The sequence below is a fragment of the Quercus robur genome, chromosome 5, assembly GCF_932294415.1.
Source record: "Quercus robur chromosome 5, dhQueRobu3.1, whole genome shotgun sequence".
Classification (NCBI taxonomy): Eukaryota; Viridiplantae; Streptophyta; class Magnoliopsida; order Fagales; family Fagaceae; genus Quercus; species Quercus robur.
The window spans coordinates 41,518,911-41,541,398 of record NC_065538.1 but is presented as its reverse complement, the minus strand read 5'-3'; the positions used below and the strand labels follow the sequence as shown (position 1 = coordinate 41,541,398).

Genomic DNA, 22,488 nt, shown 5'->3' with positions numbered 1-22,488 from the left:
AACATATTTAACATATTTTTATTTGGGTACTGTTATTTGAAAATTGAGAACTGGTATGAGGAGTTCTCTAAATTCAGTGTTCAAACACCCTAAAATAAGAAACATAACTCAACCAGTCCTAAAAGAAATCCTCTACCAAACGAGTTTTTTTTTTTTATTACGTTTGTAAAGACTAATACAAAGTGGAAATAATCAATCAAGAATTAGAAAAGAAAAAAAAAAAAATATATATATATATATATATATATATAAAGGATAAAGATAGAAAGTTGTTAACCTTGATTATTGGCATAAACCCAAGGATGTCTAGGGTCTTATATTTAATTACTTTTATTCATGGACGAATCATGTGGATCATTAAGATTAAGGAATAAGTGAATAACTAAAATATTCTATTCGCTAGTACTCTTTAATAATTCTCGAAATCATATATTGTTTTTTAACTATTCCAAGGAATAGTAGTTTATGTTTAGAGCTATAAAACATTGGTGCTAAGGGCTTTCTAGTTGAATGGGTACCTTTCCATGCACAAAGCAGTTGCGGTTGTAGGATTATTTTTTAGGGGTTAATAAGAAATATAAATTATACAAAATTTAAAATAAAAAAGAAGTTGAATATATTGATACCACCAAAAAAAAAAAAAAAAGCAACAACAACAACAACCATAATATATAAACTTTTATAATTGATTTATACAATGTTTCATATTTTGAAATCATTGCATGATATCTTCATTATCAGTTCTATAAGCTACATCTCTTTCAATGTACACAGTCTAGCAATAATTATCCATTGATCTCCCATTTGATTGATTTATTTCAAATTTTTTAAGATCTAAATGGGATTTTTTTTAAGTTTTAAGATTAGCAAATTTCTACTTTTGTTGTTGATCTTATTAATTTGTTTTCTAAGATTTTATATCAAATTGGTTTGTTATTGAGGTTTTTTTTTTTTTTTTTTTTTTTTTTTTTTTTTTGTGTGTGTGTGTGTGTGTGTGTGTGTGTGTGTTTAAAAATGTTAGAATATTGTTAAGAGGATTATATTCAAACTTATTTTAGCTGGGCTTAAAAAAAAATTTAAGGTCATGGTGTTCAACTTTTTATATATTTTAAGGGGGTCAAAACAAAAAAGAAAAAAAAAAAATATATATATATATATATATAGTTTTTTTGGGGGGGGGGGGGGGGGGGGGAAGCAAGTTCAGGGGGTTCATTTGAACCCCCTGAGCTCTAAATGGATTTGCTTATGGTACAAAGTACTTGGGAGTCTAGGAGGGAAAGCTAATTATAATTTTGAACTAATTTTTTTTTTAATAATAGATACAATAGTATTTCAAACCTATAGCGTTCATGTTTTTAAAGATACAATAGTATTAGAAACTTTTTATATATATAAAAAGAGAAACAAGAAACTGTTTTTGTTTACAAGTTTTTATATTTTTCATAAAAGTAGTATTAAAAGATTAAAATAGTCTATTAACAAACGAATGACTTGAGGGCACCTGTTATCTATATTTTTTGTTTTTGTTTTTTTTTTTTTTTTTTTTTTTGTATATATGAAAATTGAACCATGAATTTCTTATTCAACAATAAGATATTTTATCAATAAAACTAAATGGAAACCATCTTTGAGACTAATCTTTATGGTTATCATATACTATTCTATTGACCATTCCAAGGCAAAGTCACGTGATAACAGGTCACAGCATTTTATATATATAGTCACTGGTCTTTTGTAATGAATGTTTTTACATAGAACATTGAGGATTATTAACTTATTCTATTGGTTCCATTTAAAAAAAGAAAAAAAAATTATTCTATTGGCTACTCTTTCATAATTCACGATATCATATACTAATTTTTATTTGCCATTTTAAGGCAAAGTCGCGAGGGTAACATTTCACAGCATTTTGTATAATTAATTTAGTTCTTAAAGTTGTTCCATTTAAAAAAAAAAGAAAAAAAAAATTATTCTATTGGCTACTCTTTTATAATTCACGATATCATATACTATATTTTATTTGCCATTTTAAGGCAAAGTCGCGAGGGTAACATGTCACAGCATTTTGTATAATTAATTTAGATCTTAAAGTTAACTTTTTTTTTTTTTTTTTTGAGAAGGAGTTTTTAAAGTTAACTTAGTTCCTAAAGTAGTTGAGAAAAATAACTAATTGGCCTAAAAATTTTAAGGGAATAAATTAGCTTTAAGAACTAAATTAATAAGTTTTGAAAAATCTTGAACTTGGTTGACATTAGTCTAAACCTCAAGATTTATAAAAGAAATTTACCCTTTATTTTTTTTTTTAACGCTAAGGTAAAAATTTGATTCACAATAAAATTTAAAACTCTACAAATTATAAGGGTAGAGTTGGTCCGCATAACGTTGGCTGATATTAATTGAAAGCACTTGCCAGCCACTACTTTGTTTTAAAAAAAGCAAAACGCGTGACAGGTCCTTGATATTGTCTGTGGTATTGGTAATAATAATTGCTAAGTTCTAAGTCCTAGACAGAACAAAGGTCTTGCGTGATCCTAGGACCTCAGGCTTTGTGGAAACTAACAAGTGATGGTACCTTTCTAAGCGTTCAAGGTAAGTTCAATCATGCCTCGGTCCTCAGACCAAACGCGTAAAGCAAGTTAAAGCTATGAATATCATCAGAAACGTGGAAAAGAACCCCATTACCCAGTGATCCCCTCGGACAACTTACTTTAGGTTACACGTCCTCGGGCGATCACTTTGTTCGCAGCACAGAACATGCGGTTGTTTTTCCCGGTTAGTCTTACGTAATTGACCTACTTAAAGTCAGCGTTGCGATACCCGTTAGTTTTGATAAGTTTAGAGTGATGACTCTTTACCATCAATGGCATCAGTTCTAAGTACTATTTGAAAGAAAAGACACCGGCACATCCATTCATAAAACAACTATTGCAAGAAAGAAAGGATACGCAAAATGAAATAAAATCACCTTTTTATTAGATAAATGAAAAGTACAATGTGCATAAAAAGATTTAGACAAGCCTATATCAGAAGCTAACTAAAAAAAAGGGGGTACAAGGGAACCATAAATCCTCGATCTAGTTCCAGTAGCAATAGAGCAAGTACAGATGACCCCGGCGGTGGAAGAGAAGAAGAAGCGAAGGTGCCCGATCCACGACCTTGGTCTAGCAGCAACCAAGCAAGTCTGGATGGTACTGGCGGTGGAAGAGAAGAGGAAGCAGGAACGCCAAATCTCCACACTTACTCTAGCAGCAATCGAGCAAGTATGGATGGTACCAGAGATGGGAAACCTAAACCCTCACATGCGTGACACACGGCGCCGGATGAAAGCCAAAATTTTGCCGCACCAGAAATCTGATGCGACCTACACCTGCTTCGGATTTTGGCTGAAGGAAGAAAGACTTCTTTCTTGTCCAGTCGAGGGGGAGAAATATCTTTAGCCTTTGTCTCTCTTGCCCTGATCGGGCCATTCTGAGTCTTGGAGACACCCGAGGGTTCTGAAGAGGGTTGGGTTCCTTCACCCTCATCCTATCATTGACCATTTCAGTCACTCTCATAGTGGGGACTTTGGGAACAATTGGTGAGTTAGAAACTTGAAAAACTCAAGGGTCTGCGAATAAATAGGGATTGCCTCCCATCATGCGTCTTATATAGGGGGAAAACCCGGAGACAATCAATTTCTAAAATCTCAAAGAAGGAATTACAAGCGAGATAAATCTCACTCAATTTCTAAAGAAGTCTTCAGCCGTTAGATTTATGTCACCTTGTGAAAAAGGCTTAATTAAAACGTGCCTCGTGTACCGAAACGACAGGAACGTGGTTTGGATAGACTAAGAGGATGTCTCACAGCCAGGAACGCACCTCAGGCAAGCGAAGAGGCTCTGGCATTAATGGAGGACAAAACTTGGCAAGCCGTGATAGAGGCCTGGTGTCACCAAAACCCTCCTCTCCGTCCGATAAGCCGGACAGCAAGATTTTGAGGGGCTATTGTAAGGGGTAAAAGACCCGGAGGCCCGTGTCAATGCCTACATTGGGCCAAGGGCCTAGCCCAAAGAAAAACCCCTCCTCGGCCATGGGGAGAATCCTCCTCGGCATGGATGTAGTCGAGGATAAAGGAGGCAACCTGTTATTGGCAATGACACTCCAGATCATTCCACAGAACGGGACAAGTACTAAAAGCAGAAAAGGACAACAGAGAAAAGGGAAATGTCTGAGGGAAAGGCTGTCATCATTACGTTCAGTGCCTTGTGCCTGACATGGCCATGCCTTTCTGTCTTTACAACCACTCCCAACAATTGGAGGGAAGAGCTAATGGGACAAGTACCTACCCTAAGAATCTCATTTAGGAGGAAGGAAACTATTATAAAAAGGGAGTAGAGGGAGACAGAAGGGGCGGGACAGAGACCCTCCAACACACCAGAGGCATCAAAAAAGCTCCCTAGATTGTGCCGAGGACCAATTCTCTCAGATGAACCCAGTCCATCTCAACTTGATCCTAAAGAACACCGTGATGACCGTTGTCCATACACTAAAGCCTAGCTCTTTGGCCCATTCTTTACAAATTCATTGTATCGGGCTCGCTAGTCTGAGGTCCCAAGCATCTTGGGCTTGGCTTGAAAAATGTGACCCTACAATATATATCAGATTGGGTTCAAGTTACACCTAGGGCACGTTTGGTCGACTATAACGGTAATTACATGGGAATAAGAATAGGTATTATAGGAAATAAAAGATGTTATAGTATAATACTTATTACTATTCATTTGTTTGGTGACAACATAATAATAGAACCTTGAAGATAATGGAATGAAAGCATTTTTTTTTCTTCAAAATTAAGATATATTTTAAGAAATATTTTACTCATATAATTATATTTCCTAAAAAAAATATTTTAGGAAACACTACTGGGACCAGGCTAGTGTTACATCTTGATGGTCACCCCTCCTTTCACCCTTACTGGACGATCTCGTTTGCATGCCTCTGGCCTATTTTGGCCCCCCTCTGGGGCTCATCCTCTTAAGAAGGGTGGGTTCTTCCTATTTCCACCACTTCCTTACCTTTCTGCTCCCTCTTTCTCTTGTGATCGGCGGGATCAGATCGGAGGGGCTGGGTGGGTGGAGGGGTAGGAAGCTTGGTTGTGGCTGCCTTCCTAGGCGCATCTCCCCCAGGATGGGACTCTAGTAGCTCTTAGAGGGTGGACCTCGGCTTGGGCTGTATCCCCATATCGTCAGGCACGTTAGTAACTTCTTGGTTATGACTGGCTAAGGCCGAGAAAGGATAGCCGAGGTCACCAGTTGGGGCTTCTTGGGACAAAGGCTAGTTAAAGATTTCGAAGTCATCTTTCGAGTCAAAAACTTCAACGACCTCTTTCTCTTCCTTAATTAGGGGCTGGGACGGGGTTGCCTCTTCCTCGGCAGTGCATTGGAATGGTAATGCTACCTTTGGTATGCCTTTTGGGATAGGATCGGTGGTGAGAATGCCTTCTGGGATAGGACCAGTGGTGAGAAAACCCAGGGCGACAACACTTATCCAATGTAGGCGAGGGTCCCTTGCTTTAATTACACACTTCGGCGCCTAGAAATTTTTGGAGATGGGGATGTAGTCCAAGATTAGATGGGCCGTCCTCAGTTGGCCGTTTGTGTGAACAAACACCTCGGCCTTCAAAATCTTGTCCAAGCTCGGCTGGTTTACAAGATTAAAGTTGGGAACAACAATGTTCTTATCTCTAAGACCATTAGGAAAAACAAAAAACATCATCAGCAAAAAATAACCCGAATCAAAGGAAAACTCATGTACAAACACAAATAAAAGAAAAAGAAAAGGAGATGACTTTGAAATTATAAACCTAGACCTAGAGCCCCACCTGGTGTCCCCTTTCTCGTCGGATAGGGGAGGCCATCGTGCCACTCCCCCGATACGATCAAGAAGTCCTTGTTCAGGCCTTTATTGGAATCAGGGAGGCATTGGATGAGCCTAATCTCAAGGTACCTAGATTTTAGGTAATACACCTGCCACTTTAGGTGGTGGAGGTTGTAAATCCAATTGACATCATGGTGGGTGAGTCCTAAGCCCATTTTTTCATTTAGGGCGTCTACACTACCTAGAATCCTAAATACGTTTGGGACACATTGGGTGGAAGCTAATCTATGAGCCCTAAGGTAGTCCCTTGTGACGGTGCCCATGAGGATTCTCATCCCTCCCTCTATAAAGGTAATCAACGGGATTACCACTTCTTCCTGTTGCCTTTTCTCGTACCATTCCCCTTTGGCACAATATCTGATGAACACACCAGGTGGAATCCTATACTTGGCTCTAAAGTTCTCAATATCCTCCACGGATTCTACCAGGTAAGCAAATCTACCAATTCTTAAGAGGGATTTGAAGGTACTAAGAAGATTGAGGGAAATAAGAGGAGCTGAGGAGAAAAAGACACAAAGAAAAGAAAAGTAGATGGAAAAAGTAACTGAAAGGATTTATGAAGACTTATAGAAAGAAGAAAACTCTCCTCGGACTAGCTTTCGGTGTTTGTAAGGGCATGAGTAAATTAAGTAAATTTTGTAGATTCAGTGTATGAGTGCTAAAGTGAGAGGACTAATAGATTCAGGCAGTATTTATATCAAAGAAAAAATTACAAGCGGGAAAATTCCAGCTCGGATTCCAGCAAAATCCTCAGCCATTGGATCTGCATCGTGCCATAAACCGTGAGGAACATGGAGTCGTAAAAATTTAATAAAAGCGTGTCTCGGATATCGAAGATTCAAAAGCGTGCCTTGGGCAGTTAAAAAGGCATCTATGCAATCAGAAGGTGATATATGACAAGCAAGGGGTAATTATAGTGATATCGAAATCCTTCTTTCTTCTCGAGGAGCCAGAAAGAAGAATTTCGAGGGGCTATTATAGGAGTGAAAGGCCCAGGAGTACATATCTACATATGTATTGGGCCAAGAGCCCAATTTGAGGATAGTAAGTGGTCCGAGGATAGGTAGACACTGTCATAAGGATCTGTATCAGTAGGTAAAAAGGTAAGGTCTGATCATGATCGCCCAGGAGGGGGTTCGAGGAGGAATGTTACCTCGGCTGAGCAAAGCCGAGGTCAGAAGATGTGGTCTGCTATCAAGAGCAACATTTCAGACCATTCTATGAAAAAAGATAACTATCAGGAAGGAACAGGACAGAGGAAAGTTATGAAATATCTAAGAGAAAGTTGCTACCACGGCATTGAATGCTCTGCAGCTAACTCTCTTGCCGCATTAATGAGGAAGTGATACCTGAATAGTAGTTTTCAGCCTTACAGCTACTACCCCAAGACTTCTAGAAGGTGCTGATGGGATAAGGATCAATACTAACAATCTCATTTGCACGTGGAGGGTAGAGATGAAAGGGGAAGATAATATAAAATAGAAGAGATACCCTGAGAGAAAGGGATCGGAGAATTAAGAGAGAAACACTGTAGCAATCAAAATTGTATTTGTAACCAACTTCAAGTAATATATACAAGAACTAATCTCCTCGGATTGTGCCAAGGACGATTTTCCTTAGATAAATCCAGTCTACTTTTACTTTGTTGTCATTTGGATCCATTATAATTGTTACCCAACTCATTAGAACCTAATTTTCGAACCCTCTCTCTACAAATTCGTTGTATTGGGCTCTTTGGACCTAAATCCTTTTACCATTTGGGCTTAGGATCCAAATTGCATCCATACAGTGCCAATTGAATAAACCAAAAGGCACTATAGCTATTGTTCATTAGCGCATTCGCACTTTTTATATATAGATAAAAGGCAAAAATACTATTTTAGTCTCTATATTTTGGAGTCACAGTCAATTTGATCCCTACATTTTGGCAACAACCAATTTGATCCTTGTTATTTTCAACTTGCAATCAATTCGATCTCTACTGTTAACTCACTAATAGAAAATGCCTACATGGGCGTGCACAAGTGACACACTTGAAGCTGACGTGGCTAAAAAATAATAACTAATTCAAGTTAAAAATTCCACCTTAGCATTAAAAAAGATTTTTAAAAAATTCAAAATCTCATTTTCTTTTCTCTTTTCCTGCCCTTTCTTACTAATCAAACAAATCTAAATTCATTTGCTTACATGTTTCTGCAAATCCAATAATCACACAAATTCTTACAAAAATAATCACACAAATCAACACACGATGACGAAATAGATTTAAATTATATAAATAAATAAACAAATCTAAACTCGCTTCAAATTTTTTTTTTTTTAATTTATTCTCCTATTTTTCGTTTCCCTTTCATCTGTGCAGATCTCTCTCTTAGAAAGGAGTAGATGAAGAAGAGCTTTGGCTTGGAGGCTCTGGTATTACTTGAGACTCCCATCCCAATCCTAGACCATACAAAAACAGATTTTTTTTTTTTTTTTAATTTATTTCGAACAACTTCTTCTTCTTTTCTTTTCAATATTTTATACACACTAAAATTTCTCTTTCGTGTCTTTCAGAGGAGTAAATTTTTTTACTACAAACAATTTCACTTTTTTCCTTTTTAGTAGATCTCATTTAACTTCGGGTTTAGCACTTTTTAAAATGAAGATTCTTTGTTACATTTGGTCTGCATGTCATTCTATGACTAAATCTGAGATTGCAGATTGAAACCATAGATGAGAAGGTCCATGAACTCAGTTTGAAAATGGTGCTAACTAATGAAAATAGTCCTAAATAGTTTGAAAACAGTACTAACTAACGAAATTGTTTGAAAATTGGTGTTATTTTGAAAAAAAAAAAAATTCCCAGTTTCTTGGCCGAGTCAGAAGCATTGGAACAAATGAATTTAAAGATCTTTTGGCACAATAAAAAAAGGGGCAGGAAAGATTAAAAGAAAAAAGGATTTTGATTTTTTGATTTTTTTTTAATTTTTTATATTTCAAATGATGAGGTGTAATTTTTTAATGTCAATTAAAATTTATTATTATTATTTTTTAGCCACGTCAGCTTCAAGTGTGCCACTTGTGCACACCGTTTGCCATGTAAGTATTTTCCGTTAATAAGTTAACAGTAGGAAGCAAATTGATTGTAAGTTGAAAATAACAAGGATCAAATTGATTGCTATCAAAATATAGAAACCAAATTGACTATGATCCTAAAATGTAAGAGGCAAAAATACTATTTTTGCCTTTTAAATAATTGTTTTTGTTTACAAGTTTTTATATTTTTTATAAAAGTAGTATAAAAAGATTCAAAACTTTTTAAAAATAATCCACTAATAGACAAATGGTGTGGGGGCACCCGTTATCCAAGTTTTGATAACCCCAAATTTCTTACTCGACAATAAAATATTTTATCAATAAAACTAAATGGAACCACGTTTGAGACTAAACTTTATGGTTATTATATACTATTCTATTGACCATTCCAAGGCAAGCCATCTCTTCTTCAATGGAAAACACTTCACTATTTGGCAACGATGTTGATGATATTCGTCATTTGATTTGGGGATTGCAGTGGTCTAGTGTTTGTTGTATAAGAAGGGGTGGGAATAGAGTAGCACATGCTTTGGCCCAATATGCTAGGAATACATTAGATGATGATTTGTACTGGATGGAGGATTCTCCCCCACCAGCTATAGAAGCTCTGTATCATGACTTTTTATCACTTTAATTGAACGACTATTTCTCTTTAATAAAAAAAGAAAAAAAGAAAAAAAAGAAAGGCAAAGTCACGTGATAACATGTCACAACATTTTATATATATATATATATATATATATAGTCACTGGTCTTTTGTAAGTGTTAACGTGTATTAGGGTATGTGGGCTTTAGGCCCACCTTGTTTACTTGTATAGCACACTTACTTGTACTACACACTCTGCCTCCTATATAAAGGCACTTATGTATATTCTAATACTTGAGAAATACAATACAATCATTCAGTATAACAGTAAGCAACGTTTTTATATAGAACATTGAGGATTATTAATTTATTCTATTGGTTCCATAAAAATAAATAATAATAAAAACACTTATTCTATTGGCTACCCTTTTATAATTTGCGATATCATATTCTAATTTTTATTTGCCATTTCAAGGCAAAGTCACGAGGGCAACATGTCACAGCATTTTGTATTGTATAGTCATTGGTCTTATGTAAAGAACGTTTACGTAGAAGACAGAGCCAAGCTCTGCACTGTTTTGAAAGAGCTTGAAAGGGATGGTCAAAGGGGTCAATGGAGATCGATTTGCATTGTAAGCATGTAAAAATATGAACGCAAAGAAGCAGAAGAAGACAAGGTTTTTAACGTGGTTCGGCTGAAATGCGTACATCCACGGTTTATTTTATGTTGTTTTTCTGCCTTGATACAAGTTTTATATTGCCAAATCCGTTCCCTACATATATTGACGACCGAGCCGTTTACTAGCCATTGTTTTCGTCTTGCATTGGGTGGAGCTGTTGATGCGTAGATAGTGGAGGATTCTTGTTTCTCAATGTATCACCGGCTGCACACACAAAATGAGAAAACAAATCATATTATATATTAATTACTGGCTAGTTGCCATTAATCAAACCAATATGCTCCTGCCTCAGTTTAAATAACTCATTTAATGAACTTTTGATTATAAACTTATTACTTGTAGCCCCACTTACAAGCCTCATTCATCATGTTTCTGAACCAATAAAAATACAAGAAGCTATATGTTAAGTTCAAATGAATAAAAAATTAAGGAACGTTTTTACATAGAACATTAAGGATTAATATATTTTATTGGCTACTCTTTAATAATTCCCACTATCATATCATTTTTTTTATTTACCATTTCAAGGCAAAGTCACGAGGGTAACATGATCGCAACATTGTATATAGTCATTATTGGTCTTTATGTAAGGAACATTTACATAGAAAATTGAGAATAAACATATTCTATTGGCTATTTTTTGATAATTCTCTTATCATATTTTTTTATATTTAAAAAAAAAAAATCTATTTTGACCATTTCAAGGCTAAGTCATGAGGGTATCAAGACACAACATTTTATGTAGTCAATGGTTTTATGTAATGAACGTTAACATGAGGAGTGGGAACAATGGTATTCCGTAAGATATATTATATATCATCTCTAAACTCTATACTCTACTCCAATGGTATTGTATTCGCTACTCTGCCTTAGACCCGCACTCATCCCCTCCCCTTCCAAATTTATATAAAATAAAAAATAAAAATCAACTCTACCCCAAATATAGCTTGCTATTTCACATAATCACAACTTAAATTAAAAGTTTATAATCGTACTTTAACATGATTTTACCATGACATTTTAAATTTAATAAGGATTTGGTGCAAAAACTGTTGGATAATTTGAATGCCTAAGTAAATAATAAATTAAGCTTAATGCTTTGTCTATAGAAAGAAAGCACAGCCATGCATGCACACAGAGAGGCTCAAGGCTAATTTGTTGGATGCTATTAAGAGATGAAAGTTTGCCATTGCTCTTAAAATATGTTCATTTTTATAGAATATTTATGCTTCTAGTTTTAGCGTTAGTTTATAAAAGAGCCTACACATGACAGCTTACCTTTTTGAAAGCTCAGCATTGCCCATAAAGACGGGCTGTGACCTTAAGTTAAACTTCTTCTTATGGAAGTTAAACATTGCAAAGAAAAAGTATCAAATATAGGGGAACGAAACTAAAGCAGTCTTGGTGTTTATAATCTTGTGGGTTTGATTTTTTTTTTTTTTTTTTTAGTAAAAAAATTCTCTAAAGACAAGAAATCACAAATCTTGTAAACAAGAACTTCTTTATTAAGATTGTCGGACCATGAGCTATGCCATTCCACCTCAAAACCAATTGGTGATGAGAAAGACACACTTAAATCTTTTATATTATTCAACATTGTGCAAGTTTATTTTTAGAGTAGTTGTAGGGAGTTAAGTTGTGGTCTCCTCAACAATCCCTCCCTCACAATACCATGCCCGCAACTCAAATCTATGACCTTGGCTCTGATACCATTTGTCAAACTATGAGTTGTGCCATTTCACCTCAAAACTAATTAGTGATGAGGAAGACACTCAAATCTTTTATGACATTCGACATTGCGCCCCACAAACCTATTTTTAGAGTGGTTATAGGGAGTCATATTGTGGTCCCAAAAAAGATTCTAATTTAATTAATTATTGAAATTCATTACCTATAATAACAAGCAGTCATAGATTTTATAATGACGGGCATGACCAAAATCAGAAGCAGACTGCAAAAGAGGAAATAGGAACCGAACCTGCAATTGATCTAATAAAAACCATAAAACCCAATGATTTAACTGTAAAAACCATTAGTTCAACTTGTAAAAATTGAATACCAAACATTTTTTTTTTCAATATTTTAACTATTTCAGTTTTTGAAACCATAGGAAGATGTGATTCATTAATGAAAGGAGAAACCACATGCATACTAGAATCTTCTATTAAAAAAGAATACATATATACATACATACATTATAGAAAATACAGATTGGTTGTGCTACTAAAGTCTATGAGTAATCTATAGAGGGCCTCATAATAATTAAGCCATGCAAAAAGTAGAGCCAAAAACGAAAGATGGTTAGGATTTGGAAAATCTTTTCTCAGTAAAAAGTACTTTATTTTATTTTTGGGTAAATTTCATTCGTATATCCAAAGTGTTATGCTAATGACAATCAGATTCAAAAATTTTCAAAATTAACTGATTTGGTCCCTAAAACTTAGTCCTTGAAATAGTTGAAAAGAATGACTAACCGGTCTAACGATTTTGAGGGATTAAGTTCGCTTTAGGGACTAAATTGGCAAATTTTGAAAAATCTTGAACCTAGTTAGCATTAGCCTAGACCTTAGAGTATCTTAATGCTACTTACTCTTTATTTATTTATTTATTTTGAACGCTTAGGTAAAAATTTTATTCTATTGGCTACTCTTTAATAATTCCCGCTATCATATCATTCTTTTTATTTACCATTCTAAGGCAAAGTCACGAGGGTAGCATGATCACAACATTGTATATAGTAATTGGTCTTTCAGCCTTGATACAAAGTTTAATATTGACAAATCCCTACATACATATGTGCGTTTACATTGATGACAAAGCCATTAATGTTTTCCTTTTGCATCGGGTGGAGCTGTTGATGCGTAGATGGTGGGGGATTCTTGTTTCTCAATGTATCACCGGCTGCACACACAAAACAAGAAAACAAATCCATATTATAAAAACCAATATGCTCCTGCCCCGGTCGAACTTATGCGAGTGCTTTAAGGAGTCCACTCCGTTAGATAAGCTGTGCATTTCTTGATTAGGTAGCAAGCAACTTGTTTATTAACAACCAAATATGCAAGTGGCTATTGTTAATTAAAAGAGAAAAATGTACCAACAAGTAGTGGACTCTACTACGTACGTACCTTTTTTATACAATCTAGTTTTGTCTTTCCCACGCAACAAGTAGTGCAACAGGTAAATTAATCAACAAGTAGCTTAATTAATTTGTTACCTAACCATGAAAAGCACAACCCACCACCAAACCAGAAAACTATATCCTTTTGGCATTATATACCATGTAATTGCTCTTTTCCCAAGCAACGTCACATGAGAAAAAGAATCTTACAAAGAAAAAAGATTAATTTGCCACCTAATCAAGATAAAGCACAATGTACCAAATATCTTTCGTGGGTGTTCTCTCTAATGTGGATAGACAGGTTTGCTCTTAACCCTTTATACAAAAGGTTTGGGCCTTTGCGGGCCCATTTTTCACTATTGGGCTATAAAAATGGAAGGGTCTTAAGCTTTGTTTGTTTCGGCTTGTCCAAGTTGTTATGCATCCAATTTGCCCAGGTTGTTCTGCAGCAGATCCATTTTGGGCTTTCTCCCCTTTTCATGGTATTATGGGCTATTTCAGGCCCACAATTACTCTTTTGGGAAGAAGTCCCTTCTAGAGGTTACCTTTCAGTATACTATTCTATTAACCTTCAACACTTTTTTTTTTTTTTTTACTTATTCTCTATGTTAGTCATTATATATATATATATATATATATATATTTTACTTATACTTTGATACTATGTATTGTATTCCACACACATAAATGAAATAATTTTTTCCCTTATTAGTGTGAACTATTAGAATTGTATTTAAAATTATGAATGAGGTTTATAATTTAATAGATTTGAGAAAATTTGTTAATTGTTAACATGAAGTTATTTTATATGAATTTCAAAAATCGTACGAAATCTTTTTTTTTTTTTTTTTTTGGCAATTTTCCTTATACTATTTTTTTTTTTTCGCTGAATTTCCTTATACTGTATTTGAACACTTGGGAGCTTGCTTCACAAATCTATTAAATACTAAAAATATTCTAAATATGAACATTAAGGATAATTACACAGATACTCTAACAAAGCTAACTAAAGAAAAGGACATACCATTAGTTTGGAAAGTAAGTATTTTCATTATACCTTATTTTGCATACTGTAATTGTGATTTAGTTCCAATTTTTCTACATATGATTTTAAATATTAAATTTATAATATGGTATGGTCTCCTAAGAATGCCTAAGAACTATACAATTTCAATCTCATATATCAATATTACTAAACAAAAGTCAATCAATAGTTTGGAACTACTTCTAAAATAAGAAAAATTATAAATATGAATTAAGAAAATGGAGCTTTAAAGCATTTTTGACAATAGTTTGGGAAAACATAAATACTATATACAACAAAATGAATATTATATATAGACCTTAAAAAGAGAACATAAAAATTATTTTCAAATGAAATTGTAAAGTGTATCATGTAGGACATTATCTAGTTGACCAATGGGCAAACGACTCTTATATTTCCCTTTTCTAGTAAACAAAGTTAATACTCTACACGTCTAAGCTCTTCTAGACTATTCTAGTGTTTTGATTCCCCACCCGCCAGTTGTAGCAAATTCTGAGTAAAGTACAGGATATTAAATATTGTAGTATATATTTCTGTATGCTGGATAAGACAATTTTCGCAATTAAACATTATATGGAATTGAGCCCAAAAACAAACCAATAATAGTAACATACTTTATCTTAGACAAAGGAGGGGGGAGGAAGAGGGATGGAGCACTTTTGGTTTTGTAATTGCCCATATCTTTAAGCCGGGAAAAAACAGAGGGAACTCCTTGAGTGAGACATGATTGACATGAGACAGCATAGAAGTCACAATAAACCAATAATAAATTCATTTCACTTCCAGTAATGTTGTTCTAGGTAAATAGATTACATGATTGTTACCTAATCTAGCTAATGAAGCCAAAGTATTCAGAACATCTTGATCCCTACTGGCAGCCACTTCCCATGCTTTGCACTCTTCCACGCTGAGAAAGAATTTGGCTCTGAGACAAAGAACAAGCACAAGATATTGACTTAGAAACTTGATAAACTTACCCTATAACATTAGGACTGAATGATTAGCAAGTATATATTTGAGCTATTAGGGCTTCACTCTTTCTTCTAAAAAAATGTTACTTAAAATAAAAAAAGGTTTCAAGCATTCAAAATCATAAATGGAATGCCAAATAAAGGTGTTACACTTACTGTACAAAAATCTAGTTTGCTTTCATATGTTATCAAACTAGACAGACGATCAAAGAAACCAGCAATCTAGGTTAAACTTATTGCTGCTGCATCTTGGAAGTGATAGAGGACCTTTTGTACACACACAGCCTTCTGCTGATGATGTTTAGATTGGATAAGGCCGAATGAGAATGGGACATTTTTGCATGATGTTCTTGAATGAGATCAAAACATTCCTGGGACCATTAAGGTTGGAAATGTAACAGCATCACAAGAAGAATATAAAGGTACTTGTGAGTGAATTAGAATTGAAGAGCCCAGATTCAACCAATGTAATATGATTTCAATGCTTCAATCTCCCACCCCCCCCCCCCCCCCCCCCCCCAAATTGACTTCTAATTCAGGTATGTCCATTTTCAAAATTTCATTCCAAAATTGTGCAACTGTCAAATCAGTGGTAAGAAACCAGGATTCATCCCACTCTTTCCCCTCTACCAAGGCACATAACTCTTCAATCACTAAGACAAGAAATCTACATGCTTCTATTTTTAACCTCCTAAATCCACAACACTAAACGGTGATAATTATCAAAGTAGATGGTAAATCTCAAAAATTAAAGCTAGAAAATTCATACATTGATAATTGGTCAATTACCAAGCTCACCTTTCATCTGCCACGATATAATATAGACTATTCTAGAAATGAAACATCACACTTGCCTTTCTACCATTACAAAAAGATAAACAGAGTTTCTTTTGTGGCCCTTTGTCAAATGTTGCTTCAGCACAAAATATTATGGATGGAGAAAATGATAAGGAAAATAGACAGAAGACTAAGAAGATTATCCAGATATACCTTACTATAGAATAGTATCCAACTCTTAATCCAATTAAGAAAGCCAAGATATTTGTGATTTCTTCTTCCCACCTGGTTGTCACATCCATACTTGACAGAACACTTCAGCCTTTGAAACAAGAAAAAAACATTGGATATTGATTTAAAACTTGATAACTAGCAAGTACCAAAGTGTATAACTTTCAAAAGTAATGATTAAAAAAAAAAAAATTGGACCCTTAAAGCACTCTCTTTATTCTTAATAATTTTCAAGCATTAAAAACTCTAAATAAAAATAATATGTAGTAATGTTAGGCCAATTAACGAGATTTCTTTTCATGAGGCACCAAATAAGATTAGCTACTAAAGATAACCAGCATACCAAATTAAGCTTGTTTTTTGCTGCATCTACCAATTAATGAAATTTTGAATATACACTTGTAGTCAAAGGAAAATATAAAGTTAATTCAAATTATGAAGGAACTTAAATGGAATGGTATGTAAGCATGTCTCCCACTTAGAGTGCCATGAATGGTTGTGAGCAAAGGGAATGCAACACACTTTCAAAAGCATTGCTTGGAATAGCGCATATCATGTACATGGGATCTGCAACAGAAGCAAAATAAGTCCTATTGTTTGCCCATCAGATTGTAGGAAAAATATAGAAAGAAACAAATAACATGAAGATAAAGTATCAATAAGACAATAACTAACCTAAACATTTAAGACTAGATAACCATCTTCTTCAATTTCGTAAAGTGATCCCAAGAAACAAAAAAACTTGTGATTACTTAAAAAAAATTCATGATTACTTTTAAGTATATATGAACTTTAGCAATTGAAAATACTTTATGTCTTACCATGACTGAAAGCATAACAAAGGAAATTATAGCCAAGCCTTTAAAGCTAGAATTAGTTACTACAAAATACTCCTCTTCAAGTTCTTTCTTGTTCAGTGATTCCCAGACTTGATTGGCTGCCTTGATTAGCCTTGATTTCAGCACCATATTTCAACACCAGATTCTCAGCTCATCTCCCCCATGATTCTAGAGATTTGATTTGTATCAATTAAAAACTGATTATAGGGATTGGTCTGGCCTTTCCTTCTAGGTTGTAGATTCTTACCTATAAATACATGTACACAATGTAATCTTTTTTAAGCCAATATACAGAAACTTTCTGGTCATTACAAGGTTTTTCTCTTCAGTTCTCTACTAATTTTAAAGGTGATCTGCTCACAATTGCCAGGCTTGACAAACAACACATTTAACACAAAGGCAACAGAATGCATACAAGTATCCATACCTTCATCTTTGAGATATCCACAGACTCACATCTTGGAGTAGCTAATTTCCAAATTCTCCACCAGCTCCTTCAAGGTAAAAAGGTGACTCAGGAATCAAACACAAGTCCTCACCACAGTTAGCATAATTTGCTATGAATCCTGCATGAAATTAATTCAGCCACAAGATTTAGGTGAAGCTAATTTAACTTCTCATTATAAATTGGCTGATTTGATTAAGATGAATAATTGGAAGAGAATTGTGTTAGAAAGATTTAGGACCATTAATTGGAAAGACTTAAGACTATTCTTGAGAATACTAATTGACCTAGGTTCTTAGCTACCAGATGGCTGTGTCCCACTTAGCACCCTGGATTGACCAAAGATGATCATTTAAGGATTCTTAACATTTGTTCATATATAAGTAAACACGTTTAAAGAGAACAGTGGAAGAAGTTACAACTGAAAGATTTAAATATTAAAGAACATACATTATAGTACCATTGAGAGCCAACGAGGTTTTTGACTTTTTGGACTAGATTCAATCTAGTAGCTGCTCAATAGTAGGCTGGCTTGTAATGGGCAAATCACAGACCAAGGCAATCCCACTCCCTTACTCCATCAAAACCATCCCTAAAAGCTCAACCTCCTCTCTAGTAAAAGACACAAAGATATTATCCCCATGTAGTGTTGAAGAATTCAAATAATAGCAGTGTGTTAAGTGTTATAGAATTTGAGTACTAGTAAGGTGTTATAAACAATCTCATAAGTTCGTTGCAGTTAGGCACACAGAAACAGTGATGGGAGCTGGTAAGATAGGAAATCACTGCTATAATTTTGAAAGTTTCTGCTCCTCTCTGTTGTGGTTTTACCTGCATTTCTGTAGCACTAAAAATTTCTTTTGAGGTATAATATGCCAAAGTCAAGTCTTGACACTATGCCCACAAATGAAAGGAGAAATAAGAAGAATTCCAACAACAATAAACAACTAATTTAGTTGCTAGGTAAGTCAAATATGCAATATACCGAATATGCAATTTTTTATTTTTGTTTAAGGATGTAACTCTATGTAAGTCATTAAAGAACAAGGACATGAAATAATGAAAGTCCTCCATTAAACTTCATGATTTCATGGCAAGCAGATTATAGTTTGCAACAATCTCTATGATTAAGTTCGTATATACTTCATGCATCAATATTACAGAATAGAAGGGAAATTAAGAGGAAATAGATTTCTAATTTCAAATCTTTCATTATTTCACATTCAAGAATACAAATAATGGAATTCAATTCAATTACAATAAGAAGAAATGAAATAAGTAAAAAAATCACGAACCTGAAGAGTGTGGCCATGGAGATGGCAGGGAGGGTTTAGTTGTTTTGATTCTTAGGTGTGAGAATGAAGCTATGAAGCAAAAGAGAGAGAGAACCAACTACATGCCCCAAAAAAAGAGTTATGTCAAATTAGTCTAATAAATACCCAAAATCAAGACAACTTGTAAGACCCATATTGATATAATATTAAAACATAAATGAATAATAAGAAAAATCAAATTTAGTCAAAACATAAATGCTATAATATTAATCTACACTTTACCCACAATCCAAAATGATTTAAATCATACATAACCACATGGTAGTATGATTTAAAAAGCTAACAAAAAAGCACCTCATGAGAAAAGAAGAAGAATGTATAGTTAACTATGCTAGATGCAGTATTAGCACCCAGAGGTTTATAGCAGACAGTAACTCCACAAATTGTATGGACAATTGGGCTGCAAAAGAAAGATGCAATAATATCCAAACAACAAAGGTCTTTATGAACAATCACAATAAATACATGATCATGACACTTCAAGTCCATAGAAAAAAATGCAAACCTTCAATGTAAACATAAGGCTATAAAGAATGAAATTTGGAGGTCAGCTTTCAGATCATTAACGCTATAAAATTCTTCACTGTTGCATCCAACACCATTCTTCATGCATACTATTTCAAACACTGGTTCTGCTACTACCCTAAAGAGCCTTGAAAGAGATATGAATCATGAGTGACAATCATACCAACAGATTAGTGGAGAGGAAGATAGAAGAAACTGAATAACAGCATGCCAAATATAAACCTAATAAAGCATCAGATCGATACTTGAAAGACAAATTTGGGGCAACATTAGAATGTACAAAGGGAACACATACTTCCTTGGCAATTCAGAATCCTTGCTCATATGTCCAAGTGCTGGCCCTTGGAATTCCCTTGTAAAATGGGAATTGTTTCTTGTGCTGGATGGGGGTTATTCATGGTAACAAGCATCAATTAGAAGTAATACCACCACCACAGTGAGAAGAAAAAGAAAGGAAGAGTATTTAAAAACATACTTTGTCTAAGACAGAGGAGGATGGACGAAGATAAATAAAGTACTTCTCGAAGGAAATAAACTAAACACTAGAGGGAACTCTTTGAGTGAGACATGATTGACTTGAGACAGCAACGAAGTCACAATAAACCAATAAGAAATTCAGTTCTCTTCCAAGAATGTTCTTCTGGATATAGATATTGTGTAATGATTACCTACACCAATAAGAAGTCAAAGTATTCACAATATCTTGATCCCTAAAGGCAGGTGCTTCCCATGCTTTGCACTCTTCCATATTGAAAAGCACTTCTGGGTCTGAGACAAAGAACAAGCATTAGATATTGACTTAGAAACTTGAGAAAGCAAATACTACTACCTAATCCTATAACATTAAGACTAGGTGATTAGCAAGAATAGAATTTGAGCTATGAGGGCTTCCCACATTCTTCTAAAAAATTTATTTATTTGAAAAAAAAAAAAAAGAGATTTTAAGCATTCAAATCATAGATGGATGGCTAAATAAAGGTATTACTGAAAAATTACCTAGTTTCCTTTCTTAGTTATCAAGCTAGATGGGCTGCATCTTGGAAGTGATAACAGGCCATTTGTACACACAGCCTTTTGTATGATGTTTAGATTAAATGTGGGCGAATTAGAATGGAACATTTTTGCATGATTTTCTTGAATGAGACCAAAACATTCCTGGGCCCATAAAGGTTGGAAGCTTGGATTATAAAGCAAATGTAACAGCATCACAAGAAGAAAAGGAAGAATATAAAGATACTTGTAGGTGAATTAGAATTGAAGAGCAGAATATGACTTCCTTCCATTTGCACAATCAAAAACATTTAATTGATATTTTTGCAGAAATAAACAAAGGACAGTTACCTCTGAATGTTAGTCCGAATCAAACTTGATGCTTAGGATGTGAGAAATCTTGTGCCCGTCTTCCCTTGTCCCTCTTTTGCAATGTTGCTCAAGACTTGGACTTCGAAGAACCTCCAATTTCTTTAATGGTGTAGTACGAAGAAAGTCTGGTAGCGACTTTAGCACGGGGCATCTCAAGATTTTCAAGGAACAAAGGCGTGGCATTATTTTTGTAGTAACAAACCCATTATCTTCTTCTTCTTCCCTTGTTCCTCCAATGTCAATCCATTCTTCCCACTTTGGAAATTCCTGAAATTCGAGAGATTTCAATTTTGGGAATATAATTGCGTTATCTTTCTTATTTTTGGGTTCTATTCCCAAAAACTCAACTCCCACCTTTTTCAAAGTATATGCAGCCGATGTCTTTAATGATTCATCATCCAATTAGGATACTCTCAAGTGCCATGGTAATCAAAAATACGTAAACTTTCCAAGTTTGAAGGTGCTTCCAAGGCATTCAAAACTAATACATCATCCTTTATTCTTCTACTAATTTTATCTCTGAAAATATCAAATTTTCCAAACCATAGTTCCAAACTATGGAGGTATTTCTTCATCTTGAGTCGTGCATCTTCATCATCAGATACATCTATCATGTTACCCAACCCATATATTCGAAGAGTCCCTTGTAGGTGATTCAACTTTTTTAATTCTCCAAGCTTACATCCTTCTTTTTCATTTTTACCACCTATGTTGAAATCACTTAATGTTCGGAGAGAAATCAATTTCTCAAACCCTTTTGGAAATATTGGACATTTTTGACAAGAAAATCCAATAAAACTAAGATGTCTTGAGTTAATTAGCTTACCCATCCCTTGCGGTAATTTCTTGAGACTGTAACAATACTTGATACACAAGGTTTGTAAATTATTGAGATTGCATATGGTTTCAAGCAATTCTTCTAATTGAACATAATTAGACATAAGGTGACACCTTAAATGTATCAAATTTCCTTTTGCATCCGGAAGTTTATTAATTAGACAATACAAAATTAATGTCCGTAACCATCTAAAGTGTGTAAATCAGCTAGGAGCTTGTCAAAGATATAATCCCTTGCATCAGAAAGAAGAAAGAGAGTGCGCAATTTTTTGCTTGGTAGACAAGTTCAAGACTTCGTGTTCCTATTGGAATTTTTAAACGCCAATGGCGAGCACTTTTACAATCTATATCCAATTCTTTGTCACAATTGATTTGAAAGCATTCATTTGTTGTTATTGATTGGGCAAAATCATGCACTATATCATGCATTTTACAACGTATTATCTTTCCATCATCGTCATCTTTCTTGAATTCTTGAAAGAAAGAGCATAGGGCTAAATTTTCAAATTATTCTTCTCCTATGATTTCCATCTCCATATTTGTGTTTGACTTGATATATCCTTGTGCCATCCACTGGAAGACCAATTCATCTCTAGAAAAGAGACAATCTTTTGGAAATAAAGAGCAATATGAGAAACAACGTTTCATCACTAAGGGGGCAATTCATAATAACTCAATAACAATGGTGCTAAAAAAAAGCTTTCTAACTCCCACAAATTACTATCCAAAATTTTCTTCCAT

General features: G+C 34.4%; 1 long non-coding RNA gene across 18 annotated transcripts; it reads right to left on the bottom strand.

The window, feature by feature from the left end:
• Window positions 1-14,790: 14,790 nt before the first annotated feature.
• Window positions 14,791-21,723, bottom strand: LOC126725963 (uncharacterized). Of its 18 annotated transcripts, none has more exons than XR_007655646.1 (11): window positions 20,890-21,722; window positions 20,024-20,316; window positions 19,844-19,927; window positions 19,529-19,675; window positions 18,985-19,081; window positions 18,140-18,301; window positions 17,081-17,810; window positions 16,196-16,972; window positions 15,554-15,768; window positions 15,251-15,351; window positions 14,793-15,137 (listed from the first exon to the last, which is right to left on the bottom strand). It is a non-coding gene; the product is annotated as an uncharacterized LOC126725963 (long non-coding RNA). The 18 variants fall into 18 exon arrangements; XR_007655642.1 differs by lacking the exon at window positions 14,793-15,137 and having other exon boundaries at window positions 15,172-15,351; window positions 17,081-17,491; window positions 17,672-17,810; window positions 20,890-21,723; XR_007655641.1 differs by lacking the exon at window positions 14,793-15,137 and having other exon boundaries at window positions 15,172-15,351; window positions 17,081-17,109; window positions 17,227-17,810.
• Window positions 21,724-22,488: the final 765 nt, after the last annotated feature.